Here is a 16,471-nt window from a genome sequence, read left to right as displayed (position 1 = left end):
TGGGCTCTGCACTGAGTGTGGACCCTGACGTTGGGGCTTGATCCTGAGATCCTGAGATCCTGAGATCCTGACTTGAGCCGAAATCAGGAGTCAGATGCTCAACCAACTGAGCCACCCTGGAGCCTCTCTCATGGTCTGTGTACTTATGCATGTACCTCTGGTGACTGTGATCTCTCTTCTTTTCTCCGTTTTCCTTTGCCACCTGTCATTCACCTGTACTAAATTAGTTAGTCTGAAGGACCAGCCATTGATGATGGTGATTTCCATGTCCCCAGTCATACTGCCTCAATCTCCCCCTTCATTTTATATACCCCATGAGACCTGTTCCCACATCTGCTCCTAGTAATTCTATATGTGATCCAAGCTCTTCATCTGTCCTTTACCTTCTTGCAGAACAGCATCAGGCTTTCTTTTCTTTGGAACTTTCCCTCAGCACTCCGGGTGTTGGCAGGCATTAATTGTATTGGTCATTTAGGGTTTGTGTTTTCCCTCAGTATTGCTAAAGCAAAGAGGAGGTATATATAGTGGTTAAGAGTTTAGCCTCAGGAGTTGGGCATACCTGATCTGTGTCCGGGTTCTGTCCCCTGTTGAATGTGTAACCCTGGATATGATCATTTACCCCCCTAAGCCTCAGTTTGTCATGGAAGACTAGAACCTACTCCAGTAGGTAGTCATGAAGGTTAAACAAGATTCAAAGCCATTAAAAACTCTTATCATAATGGCAGTGACTAACAAGACCTAGGAAGTGTTAGCTGCTATCATCATTGCTATTATTATTACTTTGCCAGATGCATCATGTCCCAGATATTACCATAAGACCCTTGAGAGTTTCCTTGTATCCAACAGAGCGCTTAGACCTGCACCTACAGGTAATGATGTTCAGGGAGGTTGGGGATGGCATAATCCTCCTCTCTTCCCAGCCTGACCCTTGGATGAACAGGATGTTTGACAGCATGGAGGCCCTGCTGAGGTTCTGGCAAGTAAAAGTGTGTTCTTTAGGAAGCAGATAAGGGGACTGTCCACTGATCTGCAGTTTCCTATGCTTGGGGCAGGGTTTGGGAGGAGTTGAGTGTGGCAGGACAGATGAGGGCTTGCAGAGGTGGGAAGAACATCTGGAAGTCTGTTTTCCCTTTGTCTATCCTATAACTTAAGGTCTTTGGAGGCCACATGGTTTAGGGGAAAGAGGGTGATATTGGACTCAGAAGGCCAGGCCTCGGAGGTCCTACTTCTATCAATTGCCCATTACGTAAGACTAGGAAATTCACAGTCTTTGGAGACACCAGTCTCCACAGCTGTGAAGCTGGGCTGTGGGGGAATCGGTGAGGTAGTTCCTGTGTAAGTGCTGTGTGAAAAAGGACACAAACATTAGCTGTCATCATTAGACACATCCTGTATTAATAGCTTTGACTTCACTAGTGTAGTGTTCATTGTTTTTCTTCGCCCTTCATCCTGTTCTTCCCATTTCTTTATTTGCCCTCTCTCCTCCCTCTTCTTTTCCTGGTGCAGATCGTTAGTCTGCAGGGAAACAGCAGAGTGAAGTACAGCTTCAGATTTCTGGCCAGGACCTCTGCACTGCTCTCTCTCCCTCTGCTCTCCCACATACCTTCAGACTGGCTCAGTGCTGAAGCTGGGGTGTTCTAGATTCCTGCTCAGAGTTCCTTCTCCTTTCATGTGCATTCCTGGGTGTTTGCTCTGGTCTCCCCACTGACCATATATTCGCTTGAGGCAAAGATTATGATCTCTGTTGCTTTGTACAAGGCAGGCATGCAGTAGGCAGTCAGTAATTGTTTACTAAGTGGCACTGCTTGCTAGGAGATGGAGGAGAAGGATGCCCCTATAGCCTGTGGACTGGTAGCCCCAGAAGGCATGCTCGCATGTGGCCCAAAGGGACACAGGCTCAGGCTCCTGACTTCTCTTTTGCATCAAAGATACCTGAGTGGTAGTCCCAGGATGGGGAGCTGGGTAAACTCTGGAGAACACTTGGCAACCAAAAGGTTGTTTTTATTTTTGGAAATATCAAGAGCAGAAACCATCTTATTACTATTAAATAATTAACGAATATATAACTTAGTAAAGACTAACCAGGAGAAAAGATTTAATTAAAAAATACAGATTTTTTTTTAACAGAAACAGCTGTAGATAGAGTTATAAAAATAAGAGAAGTAAATTATGAATAACTTTACCCTACTAAATTTGTAAACCCTATATGAAACAAGAACATTTAGAAAACACTATTAAATGTCTGTGTTGGTGAAAGAATACATAGAAAATGCTAATAAACAAAGAAACACCAAAAATCGAAATAGCTCTCAAAGAGCTCCTCTCTAAAAAGGAATCTGGCCCAGACAGTTTCATAGTTCAATTCTAGCAACCTCAAAATAGAAAAGAGAAAAACAGCCAAGCTGCTTCCCTTATTTTTGAGCTGAATATAATCTTTATCCCAAAATTAGATAAGGACATAGAGGAACAAGAAAATTCCTGACCTCTTTTCCTTATGATCACAGATAATAAAAATTTTAAATAAAGTATTATAGTAGCTTATTAAATGTGGTTAAAAATATGACTATATTATCATTTGGGAGATTTATTCAGAAATAAAAGGATAACTCAACATTGTAATATAATTTATAGACTAAAGGATAGAAAAAAATCACATAATTATCTCAGTAGATTCAGAAAATCTTTTTTTTTTTTTAAAGATTTTATTTACTTATTTGACAGAGACACAGCGAGAGAGGGAACACAAGCAGGGGGAGTGGGAGGAGGAGAAGCAGGCTTCCCACAGAGCCAGGAGCCTGACCTGGGGCTCGATCCTAGGATCCTGGGATCAGGACTTGAGCTGAAGGCAGATACCCAACAACTGAGCCACCCAGGCCCTCCCCCGAAAAGCTTTTAATAGAGCTCAGTACCTATTTGGAATGAAAACTTAAAACACAAATTATACTTAGTGGAGAAATAAATAGTCTATTTAAGATCAGGAATAAGAAAATGATCTCCATTATCACTCAGTAGCATTAGCACATAACTGGACTTCCTACCCAAGGCAACAAACAAAGAAAAAGAAACAAAAGGTGTGAATTATAGGGGAAGAAATGAAACTGCAATTATTTGCAGATAATGTGATTGTCGAGAAAGCAAAAAGCAACAGATTTAACTATTAGAATTAAGCAAGGTTGCCAGATTTAAGATTAGCTTATGAGTATCAACAGAATTTCTCAACAGAAACAAAAACAGATTAGAAAACAAATTTTAAAAAGACTAATATTAAATAGAACTACCCTATGACCCAGCAATTGCACTACTGGGTATTTACCCTAAAGATACAAGTGTAGTGATCCTAAGGGGCACGTGCACCTGAATGTGTATAGCAGCAATGTCTACAATAGCCAAACTATGGAAAGAACCTAGATGTCCATCAACAGATGAATGGATAAAGAAGATGTGGTATATATACACAATGGAATACTATGCAGCCATCAAAAGAAATGAAATCTTGCCATTTGTGACAACGTGGATGGAACTAGAGGGTGTCATGCTTAGTGAAATAAGTCAGTTGGAGAAAGACAACTATCATATGATCTCCCTGATATGAGGACGTGGAGATGCAACATGGGGGGGTTAGGGGGATAGGAGAAGAATAAATGAAACAAGATGGGATTGGGAGGGAGACAAACCATAAGTGACTCTTAATCTCACAAAACAAACTGGGGGTTGCTGGGGCGGGTGGGGTTGAGAGAGGGGGAGGGGGGTTGTGGACATTGGGGAGGGTATGTGCTATGGTGAGTGCTGTGAAGTGTGTAAACCTGGTGATTCACAGACCTGTACCCCTGGGGATAAAAATACATTATATGTTTATAAAAAAAAAAGAAATAAAAAATTAAAAAAAAAAGACCAATATTCATGGCAGCAACCAAAACTATGAAACACTTGGGGATTAACAGAAAACCAAATAAGACATTCCTCTATAGAAGAAATATTAAAAATTTTAAAAGCTATAAAAGGAAGCCTGAATAAATAGTCATAGTGATTTCTATGTATTTAAGTGGGATGACAATATAAAATTATGTTTATTATTCCCAAATTAATTTATACAGTCAAGGCACACCCAACAAAATTCCAGTAAGATTATTTTTAAGTGTTTGATAGAGGTACTTATAAATGACTCTTAATCTCACAAAACAAACTGGGGGTTGCTGGGGGGAGGTGGGATTGGGAGAGGGGGAGCGGGCTATGGACATTGGGGAGGGGAGGCGAACCATAAGAGACTATGGACTCTGAAAAACAACCTGAGGGTTTTGAAGGGTCAGGGGTGGGAGGTTGGGGGAACAGGTGGTGGGTGATGGGGAGGGCACGTTTTGCATGGAGCACTGGGTGTTGTGCAAAAAGAATGAATACTGTTACGCTGAAAAAATTAATAAAAAGGGAAAAAAAATAAAAAAAATAAAATATTTGAAGAAAAAAAAAGTTATATGGAAAAAGAAAGGTTTATGAATAACTCACAAGTTGCAAAAGGAGAATGAAGGGAGGGAACTCACCTTATCAGACAGGAACACGTTACTAACCTTATTGTGGCAAAAAACCCCCAGACAAATTGAGCAGTGTAACAGAGTGGAGAACTCAGCAGCAGACCGTGTGTATGAAAGAATTTAAGAAATGATAAAAATGACCTTCTCATAAAGTCGGATCCTATGGCAGATTCTCTTCCCAAAGACGATTGCAACATTTGTTGCCTTCCCACGTGTGCTTTTTACAATGTGACTTTGACACTTCCCCACTGAGAGTCCTGGTGTATGATGTTCCTTCCCCTTGATTCTGGGAAGGTTTAGACTACAGTGGAGGTAATGTTAAGGGATTTATTTATCTATTTATTTATTTATTTATTTTTTGTTAAGTGATTTCTGAAACTAGGTTATATAAAGCAGTACAATCATAGCCTTTTTTTTTTTTTTTTCCTGTTTCTTTTCTTGGAACTCAGCCATCAGAATGTGAGGAAGCTCAGACAGCGAAAGACAAGCAAGGTGCAAGTGGAAAGGAGCTGTGGCCCCAGCCCTTAGCCTTAGCCCAACTTCCAACTGACAGCCATCACTGACTCACCAGCCCTAAGGGAGCCACGCTGAGCATACTCCCCGCAGCCTCAGGCAGGCCATCTCAGCTGACACTCCATGGAGCAAAGATGAACCACGCTTGCTGATCCCTACCTACAGTGCAGGTATGTGAGCAAAACAGAGGTTTGTTTTTGTTTAAAGCCACTACATTTTGGAGTGTCACTCACTGGTTTTTTAAACAGCCCTCTGGCTCATACCATATGCAGATTATGGACTCTGCATGTTAAAGGTGATATAATGCAGTTTGTAGAACATTATGTAGGAGAATATCTGGGTAACATAGGAGGGAAGAATTTATTAAGTGAAATCCCAATGGCACAAATCATAATTGAAAAATTGGTCAATTTGATTCAATAGAAATTAAGTAATTCTGTCCTGTTAGGAATTAGTCAGCGGTTATCCAGTGAGAATAAAGTTAACAAACAGATGATAGATGGAGAGAAGGTTTGTAGACTATCAAACTCTGAAGACCAATATTGGGAACTTACAAAGAGCTGTTATAAATCAACAAGAAAAAGGATAGGAATCTCTATGAAAAAGTGGGCAAAAGGATAGACACGGGCAGTTTATAAGGAAATCTGTATGACTAAAAAGCATATGAAGAAAATGTTCGAAGTCACTAGTGATTAGAAAAAAAAAATAAAAATAACAAAATATTATGTTATCTCCACCATACTGGCAGAACTTGAAAAGCTGAGTGCATTAGTGTCCTAGGGCTGCTGTAGCAAAATACCAAAAACTAGGTAGCTTAACTGACAGGAGTATATTGTCTTATGGTCCTGAAAGCTGGAAGGTCAAAATCATGGTATTGGTAGGGTTGGTTCCTTTTGAGAGTGTGGAAGAATCTGTTGGATCCCCTTTTCCTGGCTTCTGGTAGTTTGCTGGCCATCATTGGTTCATTGGTTTGTAGGTGCATTGCTCCAATACCTGCCTTCTTCTTGGCACATGGTGTTCTCCCCTTTGTCTTCACACTGTCTTCCCTATGTGGGTGTCTGCCTCTGTGGGTGTCTGCCTCTATGTCTGAATTTTCCCTTTATGTAAGGGCATCAGTTGTTTTGGATTAAGGCCCATCATAATGATCATATCTTAACTAATTGCAGCTGCAAAGATCTTGTTTCCACACATGGTCACATTCTGAGCTGCTAGAGGTTAGGACTTCCATGTATCATTTTTTGGGGACACGTTTCTATCCATAACACTGAATCTTGCTCAGTGTTGGTAGGGAGTTGAGCTGCAGAAACCTCTGGCCTGGCTGGTGTGAGAGGGGACTGGTACAGCTTCATTGTTGGGCAGTCCCCCTGCAGTACTTACACTCACCCAGAGGACTTACTTGCCTGCTCCTGGGCATATAAGGAGATTCGTAAGGATCACGTATGTGGATGTCATCACAGCACTGTTTGTGGGAGGGGGAGTCAGAAGCATTTTATTTGTCCATCCTGGGGGGCCAGAGATGTAACATATAGTGGGTACAGATTATGTAATAGTATGCAGCCTTCAGGAGGAATGGACAGATGCATGCTTGACCATATGGATAGATCTTAAAAGTATGCTGGGTGAAAAAGGAAAGGATGGGATGATACCTAAACCATGAGAACATACCATTTCTATATATTAAAATACATGCGCACCAGACAACAAAGAACACATACATATAAACACAGTAACATGGTTATCTGTTACAGGGAGGGAAATTGGGCTGGGGAATGCAGATGAAAGGGAATTACAACAATGTGAGGGGAGAGGGGTTGTGTAAGGACCCAAAGCAATGCTGTTTTGGAAACTGAGGTATCTGATCAAACCAATCTTCAGTCCAGAGTCACACAAATACCTCCCCATGAGATACTCCACTTGCACTAACTTAATGACTGCCTTGGAAGATGTTTCCTCATGTTACTGCTCTTACTCTCTTTGCAAACACTGTCCTCCTGTGCGGAGTCTTAGAATCTTAGGGTTGCAAGAGCCCTTCCCTTCAGCAGCACCTCGTTGCCTCATGTGGCTTGCTGAGGGGGAGACAGGAGAAGCAAGTTGCACTTCCTGCCCTTAGGCCAGTTCATCTAGATGGTCAAAAAGCAATAGATAACCACACAAGATGCCATGTGATGAAGTGTTAAACTGCATGGGGCCAGCCTTTGACTAGCAAAGGCAGAGATGCTGGGGCAGAACAGGATGTCTGTTTGGGATAAAAATAGATACATGGAATTTTATTGACTTCAAAAGAATTTGCCTAGAGTCGCTACAGTAGGACTTCCTTGGCCTCTGGCCCTGCTGCCTGTTGCTGGGAGCTGTGGATTTCCAACTGTATGGTCAGGAGGCTCTGAGGTTGCCCTGAGCCAGCCCCCTGTAGTGAAGGAGGCCGGCAAGGGGGGGGGCTCCCCAGGACTTACCACCCAGCTTTAACCAGGATCCTTTGGCACACAGGACTCTAGATTAGATTTTGCCTGAAGACAAACTTCTGTTTTAAAGAGTTTGAAAACCAGAGGCCTGGGGCGCCTGGGTGGCTCAGTGGTTTGGGCCACTGCCTTCGGCTCAGGTCGTGGTCTCAGGGTCCTGGGATCGAGTCCCGCATCGGGCTCTCTGCTCGGCAGGGAGCCTGCTTCCCTCTCACTGTCTCTGCTTGCCTCTCTGCCTACTTGTGATCTCTCTCTGTCAAATAAAAAAAAAAAAAAAGAAAAGAAAACCAGAGGCCTGCAGGATGGCCTCTCATAGACCTCATGGGCCTTCTCTGATCCCAGAAACTGCAATTTTCTGAATACCTGTTGCTCTCTTATGCCTCTGTCTGCCAAGTGAATTCCTTGCATCTTCAAGGTATAGCTCAAGCGTCCTTTTCTTTTTGGACACTTTCCTTATCAATTACCTTGCCCTAACAGACCAGATCCCTTCCTCCTTTATTAAAGAAGTCAGCACATGCTATGCTGGGTTTATCTTGCCATTGACCTTTGAACATCCCAAAGGTCAAGGGTGCACTTCTCCATCTTTGGGGCTTCAGCATCCAGAATGGCACCTTGCACATAGTGATAAGCGAACATTTGCTGAGGGAATGTGTGATTGTTATACGTGGGTCTCTGTTCAGAGTTCATGTGTTTGCCGTCATAAAAAAATGTGATATTTAAAACAGGGCTCTCTGTCTCTCGGGCTAGCCCAGGGATCAGCAAACTATGTACATAGGCCAACATCCAGCCTGTGGTCTCTTTTAGTCCATAAACTATAAATGATTTTTACATTTGGGAGACTTAAGACTCCTAAGAAGATTGTGACAGAGACTGTAGGTAGCTTGCAGAGACTAAAGTATTCACTATCTGACACTTTAGAGAAAAAATTTGCCAACCTTAGGACTCTAACAGAAGACGTGAAGAGTCATGGGATTTTATAGGCTGGGGGAGCCGATTAGTCCTGGTTAACACTGAGTAGTTGACACTTAGCTAACATAATAGCTCTTATTATGTGTCAGGTACCTTTCTAAGTACAGTACATATGTTAACTCATGGAATTCTCCTCCAAACCCTGTGAGGTAGGTACTATAATTAGCCCCATTTTATAGATGAGTAAACTGAGGCACAGCAAGTGTGACTTGGCCAAGATCCCACAGTGACTTTTCTTCAGATGGATCTATGAACTAGTAGAGTATGATGGTTAAGAACAGTGGGTTCTTGTGCCATCTTGCCTGGTTTGAGTCCTGCCTCCATGACTTAAATGAGTCTCTATGTGCAAGGTGTTCAGCTTACAGCCTGCTATAGTGTGGGAACTAGTCAATGTTCTGTATTATTATTATTATTATTATTATTATTATTATTATGATGCCACAAGAACCACATTGACAAATACCTTCATGTTACTGTAATGAAATAGAGCATATTATCCACTGGAATTAGAGGAAAGCAGGATGTCCAAGAGAAGAGCTATGCTTCCTAGGACACTGTGACTGTTGAGGCAGTCATAGGTAATGAATGTGATGAATTGAATGGGGGGCGCTATATTAAGGTAAATGGGATATCTGCCTGTGTGTGCTCACACACGTGTGTGCCTGTGCATGAGGGGGAGAAAGGAAGATGGTGGAAGAGAGGAATATGTGTTTGTTTTCAGCTTTAGAGACAGAATGGGATATCTGAGCAGGGTTGATTGGGAAGATCTGGGTAAAGCACCTGCACCAAACTTTCTAAGAAAACCCAATGATGATATTGTTTTCCAAAGCTTCTGGAATCATCTTTGTGTTTTCTTTGAATGTGTCTTTATGTTGAGAGTGGGTCCCTTTATGGGACCCACTTTATGTGAGTCTTTAGCCCAGGACTTTGGCAGTGAGCTCTGAAAACCATCCTAGAAACAGACTGGTTGAGAGCAGACAATAAGAATTACCTCCAGAGGGGCACCTGGGGGGCTTAGTCAGTTAAGCGTCTGCCTTTGGCTCACGTTGTGATCCCAGGGTCCTGGGATTGAGCCCTATTGTTGGGGCTCCTTGCTCAGTGGGGAGCCTGCTTCTCCCTCTTCTCTCTGCTTGTGCATGCTCTCTCTCTCTCAAATAAATGTAATCTTAAAGGAATTACCTCTAGAACTACTGCTCGATGTCAAAGGTGCTACAAACATCTTTAAATCTCCAAGAGGAGGTATAGGCATGAAATGGTGGAATCAGCTTGCACCCCTTTGTGAGAGCCCATTGTGCAGCTACTCCCTGCTCAGCCCTTTAGCAACATCACATGGGTAGCTGGAAACTGGCCACCATGGAGACATTTATATCACTGAAATTAGCGAATGCTATTAGTCAGAAGTTTTTTCCTTCATTGCAAGCTGGTTGTTAAATATCTACCAGCACACCACTGTAGGCATCAGGCCTATCCTTCTTCTTAGTTCCAAAATGTATTTTATTACCTAAGCATATAAGAACCATGGGTAACAAGGGCAGAAACCTAAGGGGAGAAGACATTTCAATGGTGACATTTTACTTTTAAGAGGTAGGCTGAAAAGAAGGTCTTGGTTTTGAGCATTTTTTTGAGTGATTCCATGCAAATTTATTGAATTTTGACATCAGACAGTCTAGTAAAACACAGTAGATGTAAAATGATTGGGTTTTATGTTTAAATGGTGTGTGTGTATGTGTGTGAGAGAATTGTGACATGAAAGATTTAGGCAAGAAGGAGCTGGTGTGCAGTGGGATAATTATATAAAAAAAGAATATATTTTGGTCCGTTATTTCTGTGCATTTCAGTCAGGTTTGTTTGTTTATTTTAGTGGGTAGGAGGAGGGGTCTTTGTTGTTGTGCACTGACTGATTGTCTTTCCACTGGGATATTTCAGGGAGAGAATTTTTAAAAGAATATTTAATGCAAGTCATACACTGGGAGTATGAAAGATTACAGAGTTGTTTTCCATGCAAGGTTGAGTATATCTCAAGTCTTCAGTTTTTCAACAGTAGGTAATTTTCAATAATGAGATTATCCTATAAAATTGAAATAACTTTGGAAAGGAGTCAGGCTTTCACAATTGTAGAAATTTACCATTATCAATGGTTAGTTCTAATTAACACAAGAACGTGATTCAGATGACATCGAAGGGGTATGTAAGTGCCTTTGTTGTGTGACTTACTATTTGTGGAAGGACCAACTCTTGTAGAAAACGTGGACTTTGCAGTCATTGGAATATAATTATGTGTGTTTTGTTTGTTTTTACAGAACAGATGCAAGACAAAGAACATAGTATGAGATATTGGAATGTAATTTCAAAACATATGTTTCCAAAATTATGGAAACGTTCTGGATGATAAATAAATCCTTTCAGCCTCAGAGGGTACAGGCTTTTAAGGCTGAGGGAGAGCCGGGTGTTGGATGGGAGGAACGTGGTTTAAGTAACAGGCTGAATAGTAAGCACATCAAAGCCATTAAAGCATAAACCCCCAGATTTAAAAATGTGAGAGGCAAAAGATTATGTACCGTGGTCTGGCGGCTTTATAGAGCCCGTTTCAAATGAGGGATAGAACAAAAGAATGTGTGATTGAAGCTCTTGAAGAGATTTATTTTAGGAGAGAGGCAAACATTTTGCTCTGATACCAATTAACCAGGAAGAAACACCACGTCATAAATGCCAATATTAAAAATGTAAATCCCACACCCAAGGGTGTATTGAAGACAGGTCACAATGCTTTGAAGATGGAATGCATAAAGAGATAACAGGAAGAGCACTTTCCAACTGCCCAGTCTACCTGCTTAGTTCTGTGTCCAGCTTGCTGGCGAGATTTTCAATGGGAACGTAGGCTCTTCTGGGGTCGCTGGGCCACTTGACCTATTATTACGTGAGATTTCGATCCCACCCAGAAGAATTTACTATGAAACTCCAGAAGACCCTCTTTATCACCCTGTTTCATCTGTAAGAGCCTGGAGATGCTCTGGAGTTTTCTATATTATTTTGGATAGCATAGTTCACATAATGGATATGTAAAGGTATTTACAAAACACAGAGTGAAAACCATCAGGTACTGTGTATGGCACTTTTATACCTTCTAAAGTATATTCATGTCCATTAACTTGGTTGTTCCTCACCATAATTCTGTGCAAGAGGAAAGGCATATGTAGTCTTAGTCTTTAGACGTTGGGATGAATGTAGGATGAGTAAGGCCATCCCTCTCATGGTAGAAAAGAGGGCAGGGAGGTTGAGAGATGCTTAAGTCCATTAACCTACTAGGGAAACTGAGCAAGGAGAGATCTGGGTTTCTCAGCCACCAATAGCATTGTGTGTTGAATCTTCCATTTTTCTCATTGATAATTGCGCACCCAGTCTTCTGGGAAAGGCAGTACAGTGAAAAGTCAAATAAAAAGTGTTGTCTGGAATAGAGATGTCTGTTGCTACAAAAATATTCAACTCATCGTTGCTGAACTAAGGTAATAAATCTCTTTACCTTTTGTATTTTGGTGCATTGAAACATTATCTTTTATGATCATAGGTGTTGCTTCATTATTTAAAGCATACTTGTTATTGCAGGAAAGACAAGCTCGCATTTGATTTATAATGGAACGATTGTGCTTTGAGTTAAATGAAAGTTCAAAGGAAAATGAATTCTAAATAAGAATAATTGAAGAGACTCAAGGTTCATTTGAGTTTATATTCATCAAGGCAATTGTCTCCAGAAATCCTCTTATTTAAAGCAACAGGACAGATCGTAACTTACAAACTTCGCCTTTATGACATCACTTTATTCTATATATCATAATCAGAAATGTTAAGCCTCAGCAGTAATTTATACAAAACGTATTGTTACAGAGTTATAAATGTCATTAAGTGGTAGACTTATGCCTCAGTGTCATGCAAGTTGAACCCTGGATTTAAAAAAATTACCCACAATGCAAGTGTTCTATAAAAATATTCTTAGTCCTTTCTCCTCCAGAGCAGTTTCATATTAAAAGTTCACTTTCATTTTACACCTGTACTCTGCTCTGGGAAGTGCAACCTTTATTTCTCCTTCATGTTTTTAAAGTCACCTTCTTAATTCTGGTAGAACATAACTCAAACAACTGAAAATGTTAGGAATGGATTTACAGTCCCTCTGGCTACTCTCTATCTGGGATGGAAAGGAAAGTGAAGCTGGAGATAACTTTTCCTGCCATCAAGGGACACCTAGAGAGAAGAGGTGATGAATTGTAATGTGCCAACTAGTTTTGATTATTCAGGGACTTGTGATAGAATGTGTGGATCATTCAGGTCTCTGGTTTCCTGTTTTGGCTAATTTCACTGCTCAGTGGCACCTCTGGTGGACAGGAACAAGCATCCTCCTAGGTGGGTCCCCAAAGGATTAGTGGCAGAGGAATGGCCCCTTCTTGAGCACCTAGTCTGTGTGAGACACGGAACAATTTTCACAAAAACGTTGGTTCATTAAATCTTCACAATAAACCTATAAGGAAGTACTATCATCCCATTTGATAGATGATAAAGGCTGAGTGTAATTCGTTTATTTCTAGAATCTTTATTGAGTATGTTCTACATTCTAGTTCCTGGAAAAAGATGGTGAATGAAGGAGATGTCATTGTCTTCTGAATACAGTAGGGGAAAGAGAAATTAGATAAATCATCCTACATATAAATGATAAAATTACAAGTGGTGATATGTGTTATAAATAAAAATTATAAGGGATTGTGAGGTTCACAAATAGGGATCTGATCTAATTCGTGGTCAAAGAGGGGTCTTTAGTTGATGACGAAAGAAAGGAGTAGGTTGTCAAACGTAGTGCAACTAGCCAGCTGTAGAGCTGGGATTCTAACTCAGCTTTGCATGAGGCCAGATTCTATTCATATCCCACTACCACACGCAGCTGGAACTATGCCCTGAAATCAGCCCCTTGACTCCAGCCACCAGCCACACTTGCCCAGCTTCTGCCTCCATGGACTCCAAGTCTGTGGGAGTTGGTGATGGTGGGCTGGAGGCTGTGGGGGCCCCTATGGCTTCTCAGCAAGTTACACCAGCAACACAAAACAGTCCTCACTCTGTATTCTTTCCGTTTTCTTCATGGCTCTGTCTGGATTCGACATGGGCACTCAGGTAGGGGCAACCATCTGCCGTTACTCCTGATGGGGAAGAGGCCAATTTTGGACACCTGGGAGGGGCTTGATTTATGACCCGCCTAAGCCAGAGTTCAGAAACACTGCCTGGGGCCTCCCAAACTTCCCCGATCCTGTCTCCTAGTCTGACTCCCCTTGCTCAACCCTGCCTCTCCTGATTTAAAGCCATCTTGGGGATTGGCTACCTGCCTGAAAAACTCCCTGACTTGCTGAAGAACTGCAGCGGGGAGTCCTGTTAGCAGCTGTGGGAGGATGATTGGAGCCTGACCAAAACATTCCTTGCTCATGTTTCCACCCACTTCATGTCTGCAGGGTGAGCTGCCCTGTTGGACACTGTAGCTGCCCCAGAGCCACACCTTCCAGCCAGGCACAGGGGTTGGAGCAGCTGAGGATGGAGGCGAGAAGTCTGGGAAATGGAGCATTTTCCTGGGTCCTCTAGTGATTTTTCCTCCCACCAGATTATAGCAGGGGCAGTGATTTGTCAAAGAAATTGAGGTGTTGAGGGGTGCCCGGGTGGCTCAGTCAGTTAAGCATCGGACTCTTGGTTTCCGCTCAGGTCGAGTCTGCTTTAGAGTCTGTACCTCTGCCCCTCCCCCCAGGTGCACCGGTGCTCTCTCTTTTAAATAAGTAAATCAATCTTTTAAAAAAATGAAAAACAAACAAACAAACAAACAGATTGAGGCATTGAGTGACTCTTCAAAGGCACGCCTCCAAAAAATGAAAAAGCAAAGCCAAAAAACCCAAGATAAAGTCTCTTTCCTTAAGCCTAAATTTCCACCCAGGGTGTTTTTTTTTCTTTTGGGTTAAGCAGCATTTGCCTTCTCACTTCAGTGCTTTTGTTAAAATGCAGTCTGGTCTGAAGGGGAGATTTTAGTCCCAGCTGCCTTAATATGAATGCGTTTATCATTTTCCTTTTCAGTACCTGGTGGAAGGGTGGCTGGAGGCCGATGGGTATCTTGGGGAACAGGTTGCTAAAGTAGGGGGACAGAAAGGGCAGCCACTTTCTCTGCTCCCCGCTCTCCAGGCTCCCTTTTGCAAAAAGCAACAATATGTTATGATCACTAGGGGGCAGAAGTAGGCCAACAATGGGTCTCTGTACTTGTTACCAATTCTGAAAACTGAAGTTGGCAAATATGCATTATTACTGCTCTCTTTTTCTTAGGAATCTGAGTCTCTCTGAGATGATATGAATGTGTGGATTAGCCCACTGTAGTGCAATGGAGCAACTGGAAAAAAAAAAAAGCCCTCTGCAGATAAGGCAGATACCCAGTGGATTCTATGTATAGACCTTGATATTGTAGCCCTACTGTTTTTATTATGAAAACATACTGACAATTTCTCAGAGCTAAAGTTCACATGAGAACATTTGCAACTAAACTGCTTTGTCAAATGCGTATTGGTGCCCTCAATTTCACAAAAGGATGAAAACTTACATACAGATATATTTTTCTGATTATAAAGAACAGACTCTCTTGAGAAAGGGTGAAAAAAAAGTCTTCCTCACAGTCAAACATATATTGTACTGTTACGGATGGCTCTGTTCTTACTGAATAAATCTTGCTTAGCAAACTTACCTCCAGAGTAAATAATAAATCACCACCGAAAGCTCCAGGCATTTAGCTCTGTCTGGGCAGTAAAACTTTGCGATAGTCTTGACAGCGTTTTCTAAAATCATAATTGCTTAGGGAAAGTGATTCTAGATGTTCTAAAGTGTTCAGAATTAAAGAGTAGCTGTTCCTTTGAGGAAAATTATCCTAATGCTGTGTGTGTGTTATCCTTTATATGAATCTAGGTTATAATCTATAGACCTTCATCACTTCTATTAAGAATGTACAAGGATTTGACTAGAAACACAGCCACATCATCATTCTCTGGTTTTATAGGACACTTTGTGACAATTAAGGCAAAAATGCTTAGTTATCTGGACACAGTACATTATGTACATGCCTATCTTTTATATATATATAATATAAAACTAACATATCTTAATTAATACAATATGATGTATATATATTGCTGATATATAGATGCTGAATTGTATCCTTCTAAAATTTATATGTTGAGATCCGAACCCTAGTACCTCAGAATGTGACTTTATGTGGAGTGAGAGTGTTTCAAGAGGTCAATGAGATCATATGGGTAGGCCCTAATCCAATATGACTGGTGTCCTTATAAGAAGAGAAAATGTGCCCATAGATCTACACAGAGAGAAGGCCATGTGAAGACTTAAGGAGGAGATGGCCATCTACAAGTCCAGGAGAGAGGCCTTGGAAGAAACCAGTCCTGCTGACACCTTAATCTCAGACTTCTAACCTCCAGAACTGTGAGGAAACAGATTTGTTTGTTCGTTTGTTTTTAAAGATTTTATTTATTCATTTGAGAGAGAGAGGAAGACAATGGGAATGAGCAGGGGGTGGGGCAGAGGGAGGGACAAAGGGAGAGGGGAAACGGATTCCCCACTCAGCAGGGAGCCAGACGCAGGGCTCCATCTCAGGACCCCAAGATCATGACCTGAGCCGAAGGCAGCCACTTAACTGACTGAGCCACCTGGGTCCCAGATTTCTGTTTTTTAAGCCACCCTGTCTGTGGCAGTTTGTGATGGCCGTCCTAACAAACTGGCATTTTGTACATGCAGGCGTACCTCATTGTATTGTTCTTTGCTTTATTGCACTTTGCAGATGCTATAATTTTTACAAATTGAAGGTCTGTGTCAGCTCTGTGTCCAGCAAGTCCATTGGTGCCATTCTTCCAACTGTGCGTCTCTGGGTCACATGTTGGTAATGCTTGCAGTATCTCAAACTTTTTCATCATCATTATATTTGATACGGTGATC

This window comes from Meles meles, chromosome 15, assembly GCF_922984935.1.
Source record: "Meles meles chromosome 15, mMelMel3.1 paternal haplotype, whole genome shotgun sequence".
In the NCBI taxonomy this organism is placed as follows: Eukaryota; Metazoa; Chordata; class Mammalia; order Carnivora; family Mustelidae; genus Meles; species Meles meles.
Note: the sequence above shows the minus strand (reverse complement) of the source record.